Here is a 21,615-nt window from a genome sequence, read left to right as displayed (position 1 = left end):
TCAGATTGGACCGCTGGTCAAAGGAAGGTATTCTTTATGGAAAACTGTGGCTGTTGTGTCCTGCTTATTTTAACACAATCTGTGCCTGTTCCTGTTACGTGTTGACTGCCCTTTGAGGGTGAAAGAAGAAAGAAAATCAGATATTTCCAAGTATTTACCGCTGATGGATTCGAACCCACGGCGCAATGAAAAGTAAAACCACATTTAATCTACTTAACTACGCTCTAACCACTGAGCCACACTGTGACAAAATGTGTAATATGATAGAGTTTATTTATTTAAAAAGGTCTCAATGTATGTCACCAAAAAAGAACATCACTGATTACAGATCAAGATGAATTTAATGTGTAACATGCGGTTCACAGGCGTCTTTCTGAAGCTCGTCAGAACCTTCTCTGACATGGAGCTAAAGTAAGCTTGACTGTTAGCCTGCCCCGGACCAGGCTTGTCGCTCTGGCTGAGTTACCATGGTTACCAAGCCAGGCTAGCCCTAAGCCTTGTTGGTGGAACAAAACTCTCACTAAAGTTAGCGAAGCTGACCGAAATAAGCCAGGCTTAGACCTAAGCCAGCTTCATGGAATACCCCCCAGTTTACCAAAACACAAAACACAGCCTCCATTTACCTGGAAGAGTAGTAGTTTTAGCTCATATTGTGGTCATTTTACATCTTTTTTGTGGTAGTTTTCAGTCACACTTCTGTCTTTTTAAGTATTTTGTCACCATTTCATGCGTTTTTTTGGTTATTGAATACATAACACCATTTTATCAGTTTTTTTGTCTTGTCCTGTGTTTGTGGTCATTTTTACATCTCTGTCTTCTTGTTTTTTGCCCCAGTTTTGATCATTTTGTGGCACATTTCAATTGTTTTGCATCATTTTGTTGCCATTTTCTGTGTTTTTGTGGTCATTTTTTATATTTTTTATGTCTTTAGAATCCTTTTTTGCTCCATTTTGGTCAGTTTGTGGTAAATCTTGGTCATTTTGCATCTTCTTCTTGACATTTTGTGTCTCTTTGTGCCCATTTTATGTATATTTGGCCTTTTTGCCTTACATTACTGATTTTCTGTGGTCATTTTTATGTTTTTCTGATCATTTTTAGCTTCATTTTGGTCAGTTTGCGGTAAATCTTCGTTGTTTTACATCTTTTTCTTGCCATTTTTATCCGTTTATGCTCATTTTACATCTAGTTTTGCTCGTTTTGTGTTTAATACTGTTGATTTTATGTCTCCTAAAGGTTATTTTATGTCTTATTTTTCCCTACAGAGTGCAGAACGTTCCTCTAGAACCTGTTTAGAACGTTCACACTGCAGTGATTTTAGTTTGTATCTCTGAAGCTTCATGTTTCAGTGACGCTCTGTCGCCATCTGCTGGTCGTCTGAAGCTACTGCAGCTGTTTTTATTTAACTGTAATAAATGTGAATGAAGACGTTTTACTGCAGCTAAAGCTTCAATGTTTAACATGAAGACACAAAGACAAGCAGAAAGTCTTCACATTTAAGCAGCTGAAGCCAGAAAATGTGGATTTTTTTTTCTCCTATTTTGGATTTTAGCTCATTCTGAGTCTATTTCTGGAAATTATTTTTCTACTTTTGGTCATTTTGTGTCATAATTGGATCGGCTTGCGTCTCTTATTTCTCTGAAGTAACTTTGTGTCTCTTTCATATCGTTTTGTTTCCTTTTAAGATGGATTTTAGTCCCCTTTTGTGTCATATTCTGGTTGCTTTGCATCATTTTATCGCCGTTTTGTCTCTCGTCATGTTGTTGTTCATATTCTAGATTGTGTGTCACTTTGTTGTCGTTTTTATTATTTTTTGCTCCATTTTGGTCAATTTGTGTCAAATTTTGTTTTTTTTTTTGCTTTATTGTTGCTATATTGTCTGTTTTTTGTCGTACATCTCATTTTGCTGATTTTGTTTCACATTTTCTTGGTTTCGTGTCCGTAGTCATTTATCGCTTCATTTTGGTCAGCTTGTGTCAAACATTTTATCTGTTTATTCTCATTTTAGATCTCATTTAGGTCATTTTGTTTCACTTATTTTGTCCTTTGTGCAGACTTTCCATCACTTTTCCGTCACGTTTTGGTCGTTTTTCATCTCTTTGTTTTTAAGTTTGGTTGTTTTGCATCTTTTTGTTGCCATTTTTCTCTTTGTGTTCGCTTAATGTTTGGTTTTTTTGCTCCATTTCGGGAGCTTTGCACCATTTTGCCATCATTTTGTCTCTGTGTTCATTTAGTCTCTCAAATTCTCTATTTTTGCTCCATTTTCTGTCATATTTTAGTTGTTTTGCATCTTTTAGTCGTCATTTGTCTCTTTGTGTTCACTTTTTCATCTCATTTTCGTTATTTTGTAGATTTTCTGTCTCTTTCTGGTCTTTTCTAGCCTCTTTCTTATCGTTTTATCTCATTTTGGTCATTCTGTGTCTTCTAAATCTGATTTTTTATTCTGTTTTGGCAGTTTTACATCATTTTGTCATCATTTTATCTCGTTTCTGACTCATTTTACAAGTTTTGTGCGTTCATTCTGTGTCTCATATTGTAGATTTTTGCTCCAGTTTAGTCTTTTTGTGTCATATTTCGGTTGTTTTACATTTTTCAGCTCATTTTGGTCACCTTGTGTCTCATATTGTAGATCTTGTGTCTCTTTCTGCTCTTTTTAAACATCTTTCTTGTTGTGTTTTATCTCATTTTGTTGATTTTGTGTCTCTTAATTGTTGTATTTTGTCTCATTTCTGTCATCTTGTCGCTCATATTCTGGGTTTTGTGTCTCTTTGTGGTCTTTTTTCCAAACTTTTTGCTTCATTTTGGTAAATTTGTGTCAAATTTTTGTTTTATTTTGCTTCTTTTTGGTTTCATTTTGTTTATTTTGCTCATTTTGCGTCTTTATGGTTATTATTTGTTCCACTTTGCATTTTTCTGTCGTCATTTTATCTCTTTTTGGGACGTTTGGTCATTTTATGCGTCCTGTTGTTGATTGCGTTGCTCCACTTTTGTGCTTTTGTGTCATATTCAGACAGCTTTGCATCTTTTAGTCGTCATTTTGTCTCTTTAAGTTCATTTTTTCATCTCATTTTGTGTCTCTTTCTGGTCTTTTTAGACTTTTTCTTATTGTGCTTTATCTCAGGTTGTTGTTTTTGTCCGTCTTAATGCTCATTTTTGCTCCATTTTTCTTAGTTTTCCATCATTTTATCTCGTTTGTGACTCATTTTAGTCATTTTGTGTCTCTTTGTGCTCATTTTTGTCTCACATACTGTCGATTCTTGCTCCTGTGTGGTCGTTTCATGTCATATTTTGGTTGTTTTGCATCTTTTGTAACTATTTTCTGTCTCTGTTCATGTTTATCTCATTTTGGTCATACTGTGTCTCTTAAAGCTCATTTTTGTCCAGTTTTGGTTGCTTTGCATCGTTTTGTCGTCATTTCATCTCTTTTGTGACTCATTGTAGCCATTTTGTGCTCATCTTCTGTCTCATACTGACGATTTTTGCTCCATTTTAATCATTTTGCTCCCCGTTTTGTTTGTTGTGTATCCTTTTTTCTCACCGTTTTGCTCATTTATTCTCATTTTCAGTGATTTATTTCAGAAAACTCCAACCACAAAAGAAGCCTGAGACGTGTGAATGAGTAAAACCAGTAAATGCGGAATAAAAACCGGAATAAACTTGTGATCTTTGAGGTTTTCTGGGGGTTAACGAGGCTGTAGTTGCGTTGTTTGGACACTAGATGGCAGCAGAGCCTCAGCAGACACCGGTACTGCTCACCCTGCCGTGCCGACCAGCACCAGCGGCAGCTCTGCCGTGTTCCTGAAGCTGGCCAGGCGGCTGAAGTAGTGATAAACCGTCTGGAAGCTGAGCTCGTCCTCCAGACTGAAGACGAAGATGACGGCGTCCACCCACAACGCAAACTGGAGAGGAAAACACAACTTTATTCACACATAAACAACATTTATCACAGGAACAAACCAGAATCAATCAATCAATCAATAAAATTCACCCAAAATTTACATTTTTAAGAAACTAGATTCTGGGGAAAAAATGAAAAATTCTCAGTTTCTCGGCGAAATCATGAAAATATGATGAAAAAACAGCTGACCCAAAAATTCTGGTAGTTTTTGGCCCATTTTCATCGTTTTATGTCATTTTTTATGTTGTTTTGCATCTTTTTTTGTTGTAATTTTGTGCTTTTCTGCTCATTTCTGTGTAATTTTGTTGATTTATGCCCGATGTTACATTTCTGCATGACTATCTGGTAGCTTTTTGTCCCATTTTGTTGTTTTATGTCAATTCTTTGTTGTTTTCTGTCACATTTCAGATGTTTTGCATCTTTTTTTGGATGTAATTTTGTCCTTTTTGATCATTTTTGTACCTTTCTGGTCATTGATTCTTCCATTTTGGTCATTTTTTGTCCCACATGGTCGCTTTGCATCTTTTTGTTGTCAGATTTTCTATTTAATCTGATTTTATGTCTATTTTCGGTCTTTTTAGTGTCTAATAGTGTCAGTTTTGTGTCCTATGTGGCCTTGTGCATCTTCTCCTGGCTATTTTTGGCCCATTTTCATCGTTTATGTCACTTTTTATGTTGTTTTGCATCTTTTTTGTTGTAATTTTGTCCTTTTCTGCTCATTTTCTGTCCCTTTCTGGTTATTTTTTGTCCCATATTGGTCGTTTTGTATCTTTTTGTTGGTTTTTGTGATCACATATTGTTGATTCTGTGTTTCTTTCTGGTTGTTTTTCGTCTCATTTTGGTGAATTTGTGTCACAATTTAATCATCTTACATGTTTTTGCTGCTATTTTCGTTCTCATTTTGTTGCACGTTTGGCCTTTTCTCTCCATTTCTGCCCCTTTCTAGTCATTTTGCATATTCTTTTGGTTGTTTTCCATCATTTTTTCAGACAAAACGGCCACAAAAAGATGCAAGACGACCAAAATGAGACATTAAAATGACCTCAGAGAGACAAAAGAGCAGCAAAGTGATGCAAGACGATCAACTTGTGACACAAAAATGACTAAAATGGGACGAAAAACAGCCACAGAGAGACTAAACAAACACTGAGACATAAAGCAGAGAAACAGCCACAAATGGACGTAAAACGATCAAGACATGGCACAAAAACACATAGAAAATGACAAAAATAAGGCATAAAATGACTCAAAAAACATTCATAAATAGATAAAAATGTCAAGAAAGAGAAATAAAAGGCCTCAAAATGCTAAACAACTCAAAAATGAGAAGAAAAAAAGAGAAAAACAACAAAATGATGCAAAACAGCCTAAATGTGGCACAAAACTACCAGAAGAAATTCAAATAAACCAGAATATGAAGGATTTTGTCGTTAATTCCACTTAAAAATGCTGTTTTTTGATCATTTAACAGGATAAACAGCAGAAAAAATGAAGACATATCTAATTTATTTAGCAAATTACACAAAAAATGCCTTAAAAGCGACATTTTTATTATTTTAGAGCTTTTTAAATTCGGGTTTCAAGTTTTTGTGGTCTGACGTCTGCAGATGAAGCTTTAAAATGAAGAAATTCTGCGTTTCTGAGGCGTTTTCTGCAGGTTTCCGTGGAAGAGAAGAATGAGATTAACGGTGAGGAGAATCTGAATTATTCATCAGGTCTGAGTGGAGACATCAGGAGAGTCTGGTCAGTTTATGACCCACATTTTAAACATTTAAAGCAGAAAAACATCAAGAAACAGTGAAAAAAACGAGCTTCATTTATTAAACAAAGGCAGTAAAAATATTCAGCGCTGAAGAAAAATGTTTTTACTTTAAATTCATCAATAAATAAACAACATATTTACCTGAAATTCATCCATAAATAAACAACATATTTACCTGAAATTCATCCATAAATAAACAAATATTTACCTGAAATTCATCCATAAATAAATAACATATTTACCTGAAATTCATTTAAAACCTCCACATTCAGAACTGAAACACATTTAATGAATAATTTTAAACTATATTTTACAAATAAACAACTGAAATATTTTATTAGAATTTCTGACCCACTTCTACCAAAAAGTCACGAATAATTATTTACATTTTTAGTAGAAAAGATTCATGAACAGATGAAATATTTAAATTAAAGTCATTACATATTTAATGGTTAATATTTTACCTTAAAATTCTTGATTACAGGATGAAATTTTTACCTAAAATTCATAAATAAATGGTTGAATGTTTTTGCAGAACAGATGAAATATTCAACAAAAATGTATGGTTAAATGATTTTATCTTTTACATAAATTCATCATTAAATCGTAGATTTATATATTTATAATTAATTAATAAATATTCATTATTTTTTCTTTAAATTTACTATTCAATTGGTAATATTTTCACTGAAGATTAATCAATAAGTTATTTTTTTTAGATTATATTTATCCTTAAGTTGTTGTTTTTTTTATTTAAAATTAAGTGACAAATATAATTTTTACTTAAAATTTACAATTTTTTTTGTTGAAATTAATAAATGTAAATATTTTATTCTAAATTTAATACTAAATTGTTGAAATATTTTACTTAAAATTATTAAATAAATATTTTAAAAATTACTTTGAATTTCATATTAAATTGTTTTTACTTAAAATCTATTGATTAAAATTACTAGTAATTAATAAACTTTATTTTCTGGCTTTAAATTTATTATTAAATTGTGAAGTAATATGATTTATTTCTTTAAATTTATCATTAAATAGTTAACATTTTAACTTTAAATTAATTCATAAATGGATGCACTTTTTACCTCAAATTGATGAACAAATGGTTGAAATTTACGCCTAAAATTAATAAACGAACAGCTGAAATACTTAAAATTCACGAATAAATGGTTGATTTTTTATGCTAAAATTATTTAGTAAATGTTAATTTTCTTTAATTTTGTTATTCAATTGTTAATGTATTTAAGAAAAGCATATTTTTAAATTTATTATTAAATAGTTTATTTTTAAATAAAAATAGGTTAATAACGTAAAAACTATTCTTAAAAAATGTATTAAATCGTTTAAATTTTTTTTGCCTAAACTTAATTAATAAAGGTTCGATATTTTCATTTAAATCCACTATTAATTTGACTTTTTTATTTAAAATTAATTACTACCTCAGAAACAAACAGAAGAGAAACGTCTGAAATGTGAATACTTTCTATTTCTCTCGCTGCAGTTCCTACCTGAGCCTCTGGGGGGCCTCCTTCATCTCTGATCAGCAGCAGGTGACTCTGACCGTCCACCACCATCTCCTTCTTAAAGCGACCGCCTGCACACAGCAATCAATAATCAATAATCAGTAATCAGTACAGGACAGTGAATCCATCGATCGGCTGAAGGCGACGAACTAAAAACCTGAAGCTAAAACAAACAAACATGTGAAAGGATATGCTGTTAAAAATGGCCAAAAATAAACCGTTTGCTCAAATTAAATTCTGTAAAAAACTAAAAATTCTGAGTTTCTCTGTGAATCCGTGGAGCTTCGACTGACTCAGCTCCGATCAACATCCAGGTCAGAAAAATTCAGAGTTTTCAGATAAACTGGAGCCAAAATAAACCAAATGGACTCCAGTTGTTGTGTGTTTATGTTTAGTTCTGGTTCTGGGAGGTTTTCCTGGAGCTGTTGGACTTCATTCGGCCTCCGAAGGGTTAACCCTTCTGCAGTGACGGATCTAAATCCAGAGCGGCGGTCGGGCCTCGTCCTGAGGGTTTACAGGAAGTGACTGAGGCTAAAAACGGCGTCCACAAGTTATTCTGGTTCCTCAGCTGATGTCTGATGAGACTCAGAGGCAGGAAGTTCAAGTTCCACCTCTAAGACCGAAAAACTCACATTTAGACTGAGGAGGGGAGGACGGGACCAGAACTAGAACTAGACCAGAACCACAACTAGAACTAGAACTAGACTGGAACCAGAATAAAACCAGAACCAGCTCAAAACAAATGACCAGACTAAGCCCACGTAAAAAGGAAACAATGCAAACATCTGTCCAGTATACAGGATAAAAGCATGTTAAAGGAGATGAAGAACCAGATGTTCTGAGAGGGTTCTGGTAGAACTTTGATTATTAATAAAGCTACTGGATTAAAAACACTGGAGTCACTATCAGGAGTCTTGTGAAGATTCTTCTTAAAACACAAACATTGAACAAACGGAGCTACCATCTACCGGTCGTATCGATCGGGTTGAGTCTTGGTTTGTGTTGTTGTCATGGAGACGTGAGGGGCGGAGCTACAGTCAAAGCAGCCAATCGCGTTCAGCTTCAGGTTCAGCAGCTTCAGGTGTTTGCAGGTGAATCAGTCGACTCACTTTCAGCAGCTTTTATCTCACACTGACACTTCAGGCTGTTTAAATGAACATGTCAGTCTGAGGCACGGCGGCGGCAGCATCATCATGACAAAAACCTGAAATTATCACCGTTACTCCTCATCATGTCACTGATCATCACTTTTGTTTTTGGATAAAATCTGTCAGATTTACTCAGATGGACAGAAAACGACAAAAGTAGACACTAAAATAGAAAAATGAGACACAAAATGAGAAAAAATAAGAGAAACTAGATTGAAAACAAGAAAAATGAAACACTAAATGGCACAAAACAAAAAGAGACACAATGAGACAAAATGTTGTTCAAAATGAGACAAAAAGCGAGACACAAATGGACAAAAAAACTAGATATTGAATGAGACGAACATATTACAACAAAAAATGGCAAAATATGAGAAAAATGAGACAGAAAATGACAAAAAAATGAGACAAACAAGATTGAAAACAAGAAAAACGAGACAAAGTGAGAAAAATGAGAGAAACGAGACAAAAATGCCTCAAAGTAGAACCAGAGGAACTCTTAGTTTGTTGTTGGACGAAAAACCTTCAGGTCTGCTGAACAAATGACGTCTAACTTCAGGAAACGTTTTGGAAATTCTAAAGAAATGAGCTGCAGAAATGTGGATTTAGCTGAACCTGAACTGAACCCGATGGGCCACAGACAGAATCAATGGATCGATGATCGATGGATCGGTGATCAGGGATCGATGGATCGGTGACGGATGAAGGAGGAAGGTAAAGCAGAGCATAGTTACCTGCATCCACGTCAGCTTTAAGAGCAGCCAGGAAAGAAAAAGAAGAAAACAGGGAAAAACACTTTTAAAAAAAACTCAGTTAATGCAGCATGCAGGGTTCATCCTCAGGAGATCCAAGAAGAAGAAGAAGAAGAAGGAGAAGAAGGAGGAGGAGGAGGAGGAGGAGGAGGAGGAGGAGGAGAACAAGGAGGAGGAGGAGAACAAGAAGAAGAAGGAGAAGAAGGAGGAGGAGGAGGAGAACAAGGAGGAGGAGGAGAACAAGAAGAAGAAGAAGAAGAATAAGGAGGAGGAGGAGAACAAGAAGAAGAAGAGGAGGCTGGATCAGATCACGCCACCGTCCACCATGTTGGAAATAAGGTCTCTGAGAACATTTAATAGTAGGACTGGATCAGGACTGGTCCGAGACCACTTTTTAAAACTTGTTTTAGACTAGCTTGTAGACTGTTCTTGGACTGGTTTTGGGCTTCATTTAGGCAGGTCTGGACCTGGTTTTAAATCTATTTTTTGACCGGTGTTGGACTTGTTTTTAGACTGGTTTAGAACAACCTTTAGGAGCTGCTTAGACCGGTTTAGACCTGGTTTCAGATTAGTTTTATGGAGGTCCTGACTACTTCTATTGTGGTTTTTGGACTTGTTTTTCAACTTCTTGATCAACTCGTTTCTCAGCTGCTTTTAGACTGGTTAGGACTGATTCTGGACCTCTTTTAGGAAGGTCTGGACCTGGTTTTAGACCTGTTTAATACTGGTTCTAAGTTTGTTTTTAGACTGGTTTAAGGCTGGTTTTGAACACATTTAAACTGGTCCTGAACACATTTAAACTGGTCCTGAACACATTTAAACTGGTTTTGAACACATTTGATCTGGTTTTGAACACATTTAAACTGGTTTTGAACACATTTAAACTGGTTTTGAACACATTTGATCTGGTTTTGAACACATTTAAACTGGTTTTGAACACATTTAAACTGGTCCTGAACACATTTAAACTGGTTTTGAACACATTTAAACTGGTTGTGAACACATTTAAACTGGTTTTGAACACATTTGATCTGGTTTTGAACACATTTGAACTGGTTTTGGTCCCAGTTTCATTCAGGTTTTATTCTGGCTTGTCCCAGTCCTTCTGATGTGGACGCAAACCCTCGGCTGCATCACTGATCCAGTTGTTCCGTCTGGTTCCTGAGACGTTTCTGGTTTAAATATACTTCCAGTGTGACTTTAAACTTCCTGTTTTCCTCACAGTTTCAGCTGCAGGTGAGAAAATGAAGCTGAACTCTGCCGAGGTTCTTCCAGTTTGTTTTTAGTTTGGCAGCAGAACAAACCACAGCTCTGGTGATTTCCCAGCCAGACCTCGGTCTTTTTAACGGGGTTTCTGAGGCGTTTTCATCTCCATGGATGTTCACTGACCTTTGTGTTTCTGTGGTCAGGCGGTGTGTTCACTGACACTAGGACAAAACATGATTCTACATGAAAACATTTTACAGTGAGAACTGGAGCAGGACTGGCCTGGGATCTGTTTTCCTCTGACCTTGTAATTTATCAGTGTTTAGTCTTCAGAAACAACCCAAAGCCTGGGATGTCTGACTGTCCTTGAACGCAGCACAAACAGGAGCACATTTTATAAACAGAAGTCTGGAGAGAATTCTGATCATTTAACAGCAACACACTGATGTTTTAGACTGGTTTATACTGCTGTTAGACTTGGTGTCAGAGCAGGGGTTTGACCTGGTTCAGGAACTTGATTTGGACTTGGTTTGAGACGAGTTTTGGATTTTTGTTTGATTTTAGTTTTGTACTAGCTCTGTGCAGATTGCAGATTGGTTTTTAGAATAGTTTGCTCTTGGTTTTGGACTAATTTTGTGTTTAGTATTGGATGGGTTTTGGACTGATTTAAGCTTGGTTTTGGATCAGGTTTTGGACTTCATTCTAGACAGGTTTTTCAACTGGTTTTGATCTGTATTTTGGACTGGTTTTGTGTAGATCGTAGACTGGTTTTTAGACTATTTTTTTCGTGGTTTTGAGCTCATTTTTGGTTGATAATTAGACTGGTTTAGTTCTTTGTTTTAGTACTGGTTTTTGTCACAGATTTAGAAACACCCTTGGCCTGGTATTGGACTGGTTTTTAGACAGGTTTTAGACTTGGTAAAAGAACAGCTTTTGACTGGTTTAGACTACTTTTAGGCTGCTGTTGGACTTGGTTCTGGATTTTGTGTTAGGCCGGGTTTAGACCTGAATTTAGCCTTGTTTCTGATGGTTTTTGGGCTGGTTTGGGAATTGGTTTAAGAGCAGATGTGGACTTGGTTTTGACTGGTTTGGGAACTTGTTTCAGACTTAGCTTTGGACTTGGTTTCAGGCTAGTTTTCAATTGATTTTTGAGTTGATAGAGAAGGTTTCTGTTTGTTCCTGGACTTGGTTTGTGTTTGGCTTTGGGACTAGGATTTGGACTGGTTTTATACTGGTTCTGGATTTGTTTCTGGACTGGTTTTATAGTTTGGGACTGGTTTTGAACTAGTTTTTTCACTTGGTTAAAGCACATGCTTGGACTGGATTTTGTTATTTTTAAACTGTTTCCAGACTTGGATCTGTTCATATTTTCTCTTTTCCTTCAACTCTGTAATTGAGTTTTATTTTCTGACATCTCAGTGCTTTTACATCAGAAACAACAATCTGAAAGCTGGGATGTCCGACTGTCCCTGAACGCAGCCCATGTTGAAGCCAGGCCTCCTTCCAGACTGCAGCAGCCTAAGAATAGTTCTGGTTCGTGGTTTGGCGGTTGCTTCGCCGCTCGCCAGCCTCCAGCTCTGTTCCAATCGATCTCCATGGGAATCTGGGCTTCGGCATATTTTTAGACGGCAGGAATTTCAGAACAACACGTCGGTTTCCCTCCTTCTGATGCTGCACTAGCGCTAGCTAACGGGGTTCTTCAGCTTCCAGATCAAAGCTCCTGGCAGAGCTGAGGGGTAATTAGGGCAGCAGACCGGAGGGCATTTAGCAGAAAACCAGATTCAACACCTCAGGAACCGTCCAGGTTCCAGGTCTGGATCTATCAGAGTCTCAATTAAAACTGCACCGGCTTTACACTCCAGCTTCAACTGGGTTTACTGGTTCTGTTCCTGGTTCTGCACTTATTTCTAGATGGTTTTTAGACTCAGTTTTAAACACCTTTTGGGACTGGTTTTGTGCAGATCGTAGACTGGTTTTAAGACTTGTCTGTTCTTGGTCTTGGATTAATTTTGGGTTTCATATTAAATTGGTTTTGTACAGATTATAAATGGTTTTTCAACTGCTTTTGTTCCTTGTGGTGGACTGGTTCTGGACTGATTTTAGACTAGATTTAGACTCAGTTTCAGACAAATTTTGGGCTTGATTTTAGTCTAATTTGTTCTTGGTGCTGGACTCATTTTGGGCTAGTATTAAACTGGTTTTGCACAGATCATAGACGGGGTTCAGCTGGTTTTGGACTCATTTAGGCTTGGTTGTGGACCAGATTTTGGACTGGTGGTTCTGGACTGATTTTAGACGAGTTTTGGACAAATTTTGTACTTGGTTTTCGACCAGGTTTGCTCTCGGTTTTAGACTGGTTTGGTGCAGATGGTGGACTGGTTTTTAGACGAGTTTAATCTTGGTTTTGGACTAATTTGGGGTTTATTATTAGACTGGTTTTGTACAGATTATAGCTCTGCACCAATATGCCCACAGCCCACAGCTGATTGTCAGCAGGAAGTATGTATTTTTCTACTTTTAATGAGAACAAATAGTTTCTGACATGCTGACACCAAAGGGCGATTAGTTTGACCTACTGACAAAGTACATTAACATCCAGGTTTCAGACTCTTTACTACATTAATATCCAGGTTTTTGACTCTTTAGTACATTAATATCCAGGTTTTTGACTCTTTAGTACATTAATATCCAGGTTTTTGACTCTTTAGTACATTAATATCCAGGTTTTAGACTCTTTAGTACATTAATATCCAGGTTTCAGACTCTTTACTACATTAATATCCAGGTTTCAGACTCTTTAGTACATTAATATCCAGGTTTCAGACTCTTTATTACATTAATATCCAGGTTTTAGACTCTTTACTACATTAATATCCAGTTTTTTTACTCTTTACTACATTAATATCCAGGTTTTTGACTCTTTAGTGCATTAAAATCCAGGTTTTCAATTTCTACTTTTGTGTTTTGAAATTTAGTTTTGTTTTTTGTTTTTTTTTGGACAATTCAGTGCTTTAATATTCAGGGTTTTACGCCTTAGTTCGATAAGTTGCAGGTTTTTGACTCAATGACAGTAAACTAAACATGATAATTATCATTTGACTTTTGGGAAACACAAATCCAAATTTATACCATTTAATGACATTTTATGGACCAAAAAAAAATATTTAATAATGTTGTGTAATATTAAAATGCATAAATTAGTCAAATCTGTAAACTTCATTTGAGAAGATTCTTCAGAATTCTTTTATTATTGTTAACATCATAAAGCAATGTTCATTGCAAGATTATTCACCGTAGTTTTCCTTCACTACATGAACAGTTTCTTAAATTAAACCCTCTGAAAGTGCAGAGATTAGCATAATTCTGAATATGTATGATCATAGCAGAACTGCTATTTGTGGCTGGATCTCTCATTGTAAATTCATTCTGTTTATTTTTAATATTCAGCTTGTATTTATTCAGATTAATTCCCAGCTCAGAGTCACGGATGTTTTTTGCTATTTATGTTTTCTGAATTTTAGATCAAACACAACAATGAGACAGAAGAAGCTTTTCTTTCATGTTATTATCTCTGGAACCAGTTTATAAATTGATTCATATGAATGGAATTTATTCACTGTGATCAAAGACACGAGCCCGACACCAGGTGTAGTTCAAAGTGATTTACTAAATATGTTCAGTATCTGGTGAGGAATTTTTCAGGACCAACAACAAAACCTGTAAAAAAAAAAAAAAGAATCAGATCTAAACCAAGTCCAGCATCAGTTTTAAACCAGTCCACACCAAGTCTAAAATCCTGCTCAAAACTAGTTTAAGACTATTCCCGTGTCAAATCCAAAACAAGTCAACAAAACCCTTCAAAAACCCATTTAAAAACTAAGTTCAAAACTAGTCTAAAAGCAACAAAAGACCAGTATAAAACCAGCTTAAAATCACAACCAGAAAACCTTAAAAAAAAAACAACAACCTTCTACAACCAGTTCAAAACCAGCCTTGTACCAAGAAACCATCCTGACATGAGCCTAAAACCAGCATAGTCAGAAACAAAAGCCTTTAGAAAACCAGTTCAAGTCCAAGAACAAAACCCAACCTAAAACAGACCTAAAACTATTTAAAACCAACCTAAACCAATCTAAAACCAACATAAACCTGTCTAAAACCAACCTAAAACCAACTTAAACCCATTTAAAATCAACCTAAACCAATCTAAAACCAACATAAACCTGTCTAAAACCAACCTAAAACCAACTTAAACCCATTTAAAATCAACCTAAACCAATCTAAAACCAACATAAACCTGTCTAAAATCATCCTAAACCAACCTAAACCAATCTAAAACCAACCTAAAACCAACTTAAACCTGTCTAATGTCATCCTAAACCAGTCTAAAACCAATCTAAAATAGCCAAACCTGACACCAGTTTAAAATCAGTAACAACACCATTTGAAAACCAGTAGAAAACGAATTCACAACCAGTTAACTGGTGTTAAAATGTGAGAAAATCTTCAATACAGACACATTTGCATGGCTGAAACCAGTTTAAAACATGCCTAAAAGCATGTTCAAAACCAGTCTGATACCAGTCCAAAATCAAGAAATAAACTGGTCTAACACAGGTCTAAAACCAAGTCTAAACCAGTCAACAAATCTAAGCCTGAAACTGTGACACAAACTGGACCAAAAACCTAAATCAAGTCTGGTCTGTAACCAGTCCAAAACCAGTCTGATACCAGTCTAAAACCAGTCTGATACCAGTCTAAAACCAGGAAATAAACCAGTCTGATACCAGTCTAAAACCAGGAAATAAACCAGTCTGATACCAGTCTAAAACCAGGAAATAAAACAGCCTGATACCAGTCCAAAACCAGTCTGATACCAGCCCAAAACCAGTCTGATACCAGTCTAAAACCAGGATATAAACCAGTCTGATACCAGTCTAAAACCAGGAAATAAACCAGTCTGATACCAGTCTAAAACCAGGATATAAACCAGTCTGATACCAGTCTAGTAGGTCTTCTACAGATCTTTACTCAGTGGCAGAAGGAGAAGTTGCCCCACAGTGAATAAAGCTCATGTTGGCGTTTGGTTTGTGTTTGGTTTGTGTTTGGTTTGGGGGTTGTTGTCGGTTCACAGAGGAGCTGCGGCTCATTAACCTTCCTGACCTCTTTGTATATTTAGAGCCTGAAAACCATCAAACAGACTTTGTTTAGGAAGAAAACTTTGCTGCCCACCCGGCTTCAGCCCACAAAGCCGTCACAGTTCAGACGGTTCCAGCAGAACGTTCATCTGACGTTAATCTGGCTGAGGATCCAGGAAGAACCGATCAAACAGAACCAAGAAACAGAAGCTACAGCACAAAGACGGACGAGTTCTGAGGGGTTTTAACAAGACAGTATCTTCTGCAGCAGTGAGGATAAAACCAGTTTAAAACCAGACAGAAGCCAGTCTAAACCCAACAACAACGCCAGTCTTAAATCTGTCCAAAACTAGTCTAAAGTCAAGCTCAAAATCTAGAATTAAGTCCAAAACCAAGAACAAAACCAGTCCAAAACTAAGCTCAAAATTCAACCAAAACCAACAACAAACTGGTCTAAAAACTGTCTAAAATCAAGTCAAAACCAGGACAAAACAAAGAACGTAACCAAGTCCAAGACCAAGGACAGAACTGGTCTAAAGTCAAACTCAAAATCTGTGCAAAACCCGTCTAAAGTTGAGTCTAAAACCTCTCTAGAACTAAGCCCAAAACCACAAACAAAGCCAGTCTAAACCGTCTAAAGCTCAACCCGCAGTTTAGGGGTCCAGAACTAGAAAATGATGACCATAACTATAACAAACCTGGATATTATCAGACTGTAGGAGCAAAAACGTGGATATTAACATTTGAAACTGTCAAAAACTTGGATAATAATGTACAAAACATGCAAAAATATAGATAAAACACACAAAAACCTGGATAATAATGTGCTGGAGTCTAAAATCTGGAAAGAAACCAGAATGTTGTCAAATTCTCAAAGAATTTAGACTTTGTCATTGATGAATCCAGTGGGTTTTTTGGTTTTGTTTGTAAAATCCATATAAAAAGACGAAGATTATCTGCACACCTTTTAATTTGAATCTTCTGGTTTATAGCAATGATTCCTCCATGGACTGGTGTCATCTCTGCTTTGGTTTGGAGGAAAAGGGTGAATTTGTGTCGATAAAAGAGGCTTTCGTCCTCTGCGTGCAGCGACCACCGGAGGAAACAGCCCATGTGGTGAAATATTAAAGCTGTATGGGCTCTGGTGGAAGTGGGTCTGTGCAGTTTTAATATTGGATGAAGAATATGGCCCACGCTGCAGGGAAAAGTCAGGTTTCCACCGAGGGACGGAGCAGAGAAGACTCTTTAAAGTTTCATATCCAAACCAGGGTCAGTCTGGAAAAGCAGGTCAGTGGCTGAACCTCCCAACCAGACAAGAGCTTCTACTGATTCACTGCATTAAAAAGAAGCCACGGATCACAGGATGCTACCGATGGTGAAATATTCACGAGATCTTTCATGGTCTGTTTGATACGAGCACAGCAAAGACCTGGATATTAATGTACTAAAGTCTTAAAAACGTGGATATTAATGTACTAAAGTCTTAAAAACGTGGATATTAATGTACTAAAGTCTTAAAAACGTGGATATTAATGTACTAAAGTCTTAAAAACCTGGATATTAATGTACTAAAGAGTCTGAAACCTGGATATTAATGTAGTAAAGAGTCTAAAACCTGGATATTAGTGTAGGAAAGAGTCTAAAACCTGGATACTAATGTACTAAAGTCTTAAAAACCTGGATATTAATGTAGTAAAGAGTCTAAAACCTGGATATTAATGTACTAAAGTCTTAAAAACGTGGATATTAATGTGGTAAAGAGTCTAAAACCTGGAGATTAATGTAGTAAAGCGTCTAAAACCTGGATATTAATGTAGTAAAGAGTCTAAAACCTGGATATTAATGTGGTAAAGCGTCTAAAACCTGGATATTAATGTGGTAAAGAGTCTAAAACCTGGATATTAATGTAGTAAAGAGTCTAAAACCTGGATATTAATGTGGTAAAGAGTCTAAAACCTGGATATTAATGTACTAAAGTCTTAAAAACGTGGATATTAATGTGGTAAAGAGTCTAAAACCTGGCTGTTAATATAGTAGAGTCTAAAACCTGGATATTAATGTAGTAAATTGTCTAAAACCTGGATATTAATGTGGTAAAGCGTCTAAAACCTGGATATTAATGTGGTAAAGAGTCTAAAACCTGGATATTAATGTAGTAAAGAGTCTAAAACCTGGATATTAATGTGGTAAAGAGTCAAAAACCTGGATATTAATGTGGTAAAGAGTCTAAAACCTGGATATTAATGTAGTAAAGAGTCTAAAACCTGGATATTAATGTGGTAAAGAGTCTAAAACCTGGATATTAATGTGGTAAAGAGTCTAAAACCTGGATATTAATGTGGTAAAGAGTCTAAAACCTGGATATTAATGTGGTAAAGAGTCTAAAACCTGGATATTAATGTGGTAAAGAGTCTAAAACCTGGATATTAATGTGGTAAAGAGTCTAAAACCTGGATATTAATGTAGTAAAGAGTCTAAAACCTGGATATTAATGTGGTAAAGCGTCTAAAACCTGGATATTAATGTGGTAAAGAGTCTAAAACCTGGATATTAATGTAGTAAAGAGTCTAAAACCTGGATATTAATGTGGTAAAGAGTCTAAAACCTGGATATTAATGTAGTAAAGAGTCTAAAACCTGGATATTAATGTAGTAAAGCGTCTAAAACCTGGATATTAATGTGGTAAAGAGTCTAAAACCTGGATATTAATGTGGTAAAGAGTCTAAAACCTGGATATTAATGTGGTAAAGAGTCAAAAACCTGGATATTAATGTGGTAAAGAGTCTAAAACCTGGATATTAATGTGGTAAAGAGTCTAAAACCTGGATATTAATGTAGTAAAGAGTCTAAAACCTGGATATTAATGTGGTAAAGAGTCTAAAACCTGGATGTTAATATAGTAAAGCGTCTAAAACCTGGATATTAATGTACTAAAGTCTTAAAAATGCGGATGTTAATGTGGTAAAGAGTCTAAAACCTGGATGTTAATGTAGTAAAGTGTCTAAAACCTGGATATTAATGTAGTAAAGTGTCTAAAACCTGGATATTAATGTAGTAACGATTCAAAAACTTGGATTTTATTTCATATTCAACAACCGAAATTGTCTAAATGTTTATTTTAATCCACAAAAATGCCATAAATGTAAACTTTGGAGTTTTGAGGTTACAGAGATTGTTAGCCTCTTATTTAACTTAGCAACTTTTATTTTGATTTATTTTTAAGCAATTTAAAATGCTTTTGTTTTTTATTTACTTTATTTTGGAGGGATAAGTTTGGCAGGAAAACGCAGCAGAAACTGATCCAGCCGGACTCGGGGAACAGAAGCTGGATTTTACCTTCAGGCGACTCCTCCTGGACGTAGGTTCCTGTCAGGTAGCGATGGACCAGCGCCGACTTACCGCTGGCCAGATTACCCACAATGCCCTGGGAGGGAGGAAGCAGCGTTATCAGGCCACAAAGACACGACTTTACTGGATCTACAGCGACGTTTTTTGACAAATCTGCCACTGTCGGAGAGTTTAAACTCACCACTTTGAGTTCTGGTACCGTTCGGCTTAGCGTCCACTCCTGACTGTTCACAAACGCATCTGAAACACAAAAAACAACAACACAAAAAACAGGAATGAACACGCGATGTCTTCAGGTGCAGACGAAAGAAACTAAAAAAAGAACCAATCAAGACCCAATTATATTCACATTTTATTACGGATTTTAAATTCTGATTTAATTCTGACAAGAAACTCTGAGGGAACATCCGATACATGAGATTCTACATATATTTTATAGACAACTCTGAATTCTGAGATTAAAGTTGAAGATTATGAGGAAAAACATTCAAATAAAATTTAGGAGACACGAGAAAAGATTTATCGGGTGATTGAAAAGAAAATTATGATTTTTTGTTTTAAATGAGATAGAAGTTTTAAAACAAAAGAGTTTTTATGGAAAAGCTTCAAATTATTGGGGAAAAAACAGAAATTTGATAAAAGATGAGAGATAAAAGTTCAAATTTATGGGACTAAAAAAATTGATTAAAGCTGCAAAGTTACGAAGAAAAAAACAAAAGAAGACAAAAGTTAAAAATTGTGAAGAAAAAATACATTTAGGAAAGAAAAGTTGAAGAAATACGAGAGTTTTCTGAATGTGATAGAAATGAAACATTTTTGATTAAAGATTTTAAAAACAGAGATACAAGTACAAAAAACGGAGAAAAAATACATTTAGGAAAGAAAACATTGAAGATTATGAGAAAAAGAAACTTTAAAGAATACGAGAACATTTTAATGCAATTAAAATGAAAGTTTATGATTTTTAAAAAATGAGACGACAGTAAAATAAATGTTATGAGAAAACAAGAGTTATGAGAGAAAAGTTAAAAAATAAAAATTAGGAGATTAGCAGAGATTTTTTCCAAAAACTGAGATAAAATTTCAAAGTTATGAGATTTAAAAAAAATATTAGATTAAAGCTGCAAGTTATCAGAAAAGAACGGAAAGTTAGAAGAAAAAAGTTAAAAAAATTGTGAGAAAAAAACACATTAAGGGGAAAAAGTTGAAGATTATGAACCAGAAATTTTTAAAAAAAAATCTATATATGAGATGAAAGTTCAAAATAAGATTTAAATTAAAATCATGAATAAAGTAAAAATTATGGTTTAAAAAAATGCTAAAAATCCAAATTCTGATTTTTTTTGTAAAATACACAAAAATCAAAATTCTGATAAAAAAATATTAGATAAAAGTCTAAATTACAATCCAAAAATACAGAAATAACATAAAAATCAAAATATGATTAGAAAAAATATTAGATAAAAGTACAAATTATTATTTTGGAAATATCAGATAAAAGTCTAAATTATTATTTTAAAAACATACTAGTTATCAGCCAAAAGTATTATTAAAAAATATTTGATAAAAGTCTAAATTATCATGAAAAATTAGATAAAAGTCTAAATTAGGATTTAAAAAAAATATTTGATAAAAGTCAGAGTTATGATTAAAAAATGCTTCCATGAAAGTCAGAATCATGAGAAGGAAAGTGATAATTATGACACAAGCTCAGATCTATGAGATAAAACCTCTAAATGATGAGACAAAAACCTCAGAAATTCTAACTTCTCCTGTTTTTTTTCCTGCCTGTGAAGAGACTTAAGGTTCAGATTTGTCTTTTCTACCCCCTGGTTTACCCCGGGGCAAATATTCTGCCCCAGAAACCAAACATTCATCTTCAGATGGAGGATCTAAAGTGTTTTATAGCGACTGATCTGATCTGATTCGTTTTTCTGATCAGTTTAAAAACAAAACTGTTAAAAAGTTTCAAACTGCAGTTTTCCCCCATAAAACACAAAATGATTCCGTTACTGAGTTCAAACCAAGAAAAGCAGCAAAAAGTTTCAAGTCGGTGACAGAAACGTGATAAAAAGGCTGTTTTCTGTCAGCTGTTCTTGTTGCTAGGTTACGGACAGCAGCCTCCTGATTGGCCGGCGGTGGCGGCACAGAGGAGGATTGTTGAGGCGACAAACGGCGTCTGTTTCCACCGACAGGATGTTGACCCAGCTGCTTCCTGTTTGCTGCACTGGTTCCCAGTTTAACCAGCAGACGACTCAGACTGGACGAAAAGTTTAACCTCGATGTAAAAAATGATGAGCGGGAAAATAAAAAACACGAGGAAAGAAAGAAAGAAGAAAATGAGAAAAACGAGACAAAAACAAGACACAACTACTAAAACTAGAAATATAACGACAAAAACAAGAAAAAAACGACAAAAATAAAACATTAAACCACAAATTAGAACGAAACAAGACACAAAACCACTAAAACTAAAAACGAAACAAGACATAGAAGCACTCAAATTACACACAAAAGGCAAAAATGAGACACAAGATAACAAAAACAAGAAACAAAACCACAAAAATTAGACACTGCTAAAACTAGACAACTAAAACAAGATGTAAAATGAGAAAGATGAGGAAAAATAAAACACCAGAAAGGGAAAATATAGACCTGAAATGTAAAATTTGGTCATTTTTACGTCATTTTATGTTGAATTTATGACATTTTATCTTGAATTTATGTCACTTTATGTTGAATATTTGTCACTTTGTGCTGAATTTATGTCATTTCATATTGAATGCTACTTCATGTTGAATTTATGTCACTTTGTTTTGATTTATGTCATTTTATGT

The 21,615-nt window shown here is 35.1% G+C and overlaps 1 long non-coding RNA gene across 1 annotated transcript; it reads right to left on the bottom strand.

The window, feature by feature from the left end:
- Positions 1-3,764: 3,764 nt before the first annotated feature.
- Positions 3,765-19,088, bottom strand: LOC127531829 (uncharacterized). The gene is made up of 5 exons (XR_007939004.1): positions 18,960-19,088; positions 18,767-18,854; positions 9,069-9,083; positions 7,172-7,257; positions 3,765-3,896 (listed from the first exon to the last, which is right to left on the bottom strand). It is a non-coding gene; the product is annotated as an uncharacterized LOC127531829 (long non-coding RNA).
- Positions 19,089-21,615: the final 2,527 nt, after the last annotated feature.

Source organism: Acanthochromis polyacanthus, chromosome 22 (genome assembly GCF_021347895.1).
Source record: "Acanthochromis polyacanthus isolate Apoly-LR-REF ecotype Palm Island chromosome 22, KAUST_Apoly_ChrSc, whole genome shotgun sequence".
NCBI lineage: Eukaryota > Metazoa > Chordata > Actinopteri > Pomacentridae > Acanthochromis > Acanthochromis polyacanthus.
This window is presented reverse-complemented; position numbering and strand designations above follow the sequence as displayed.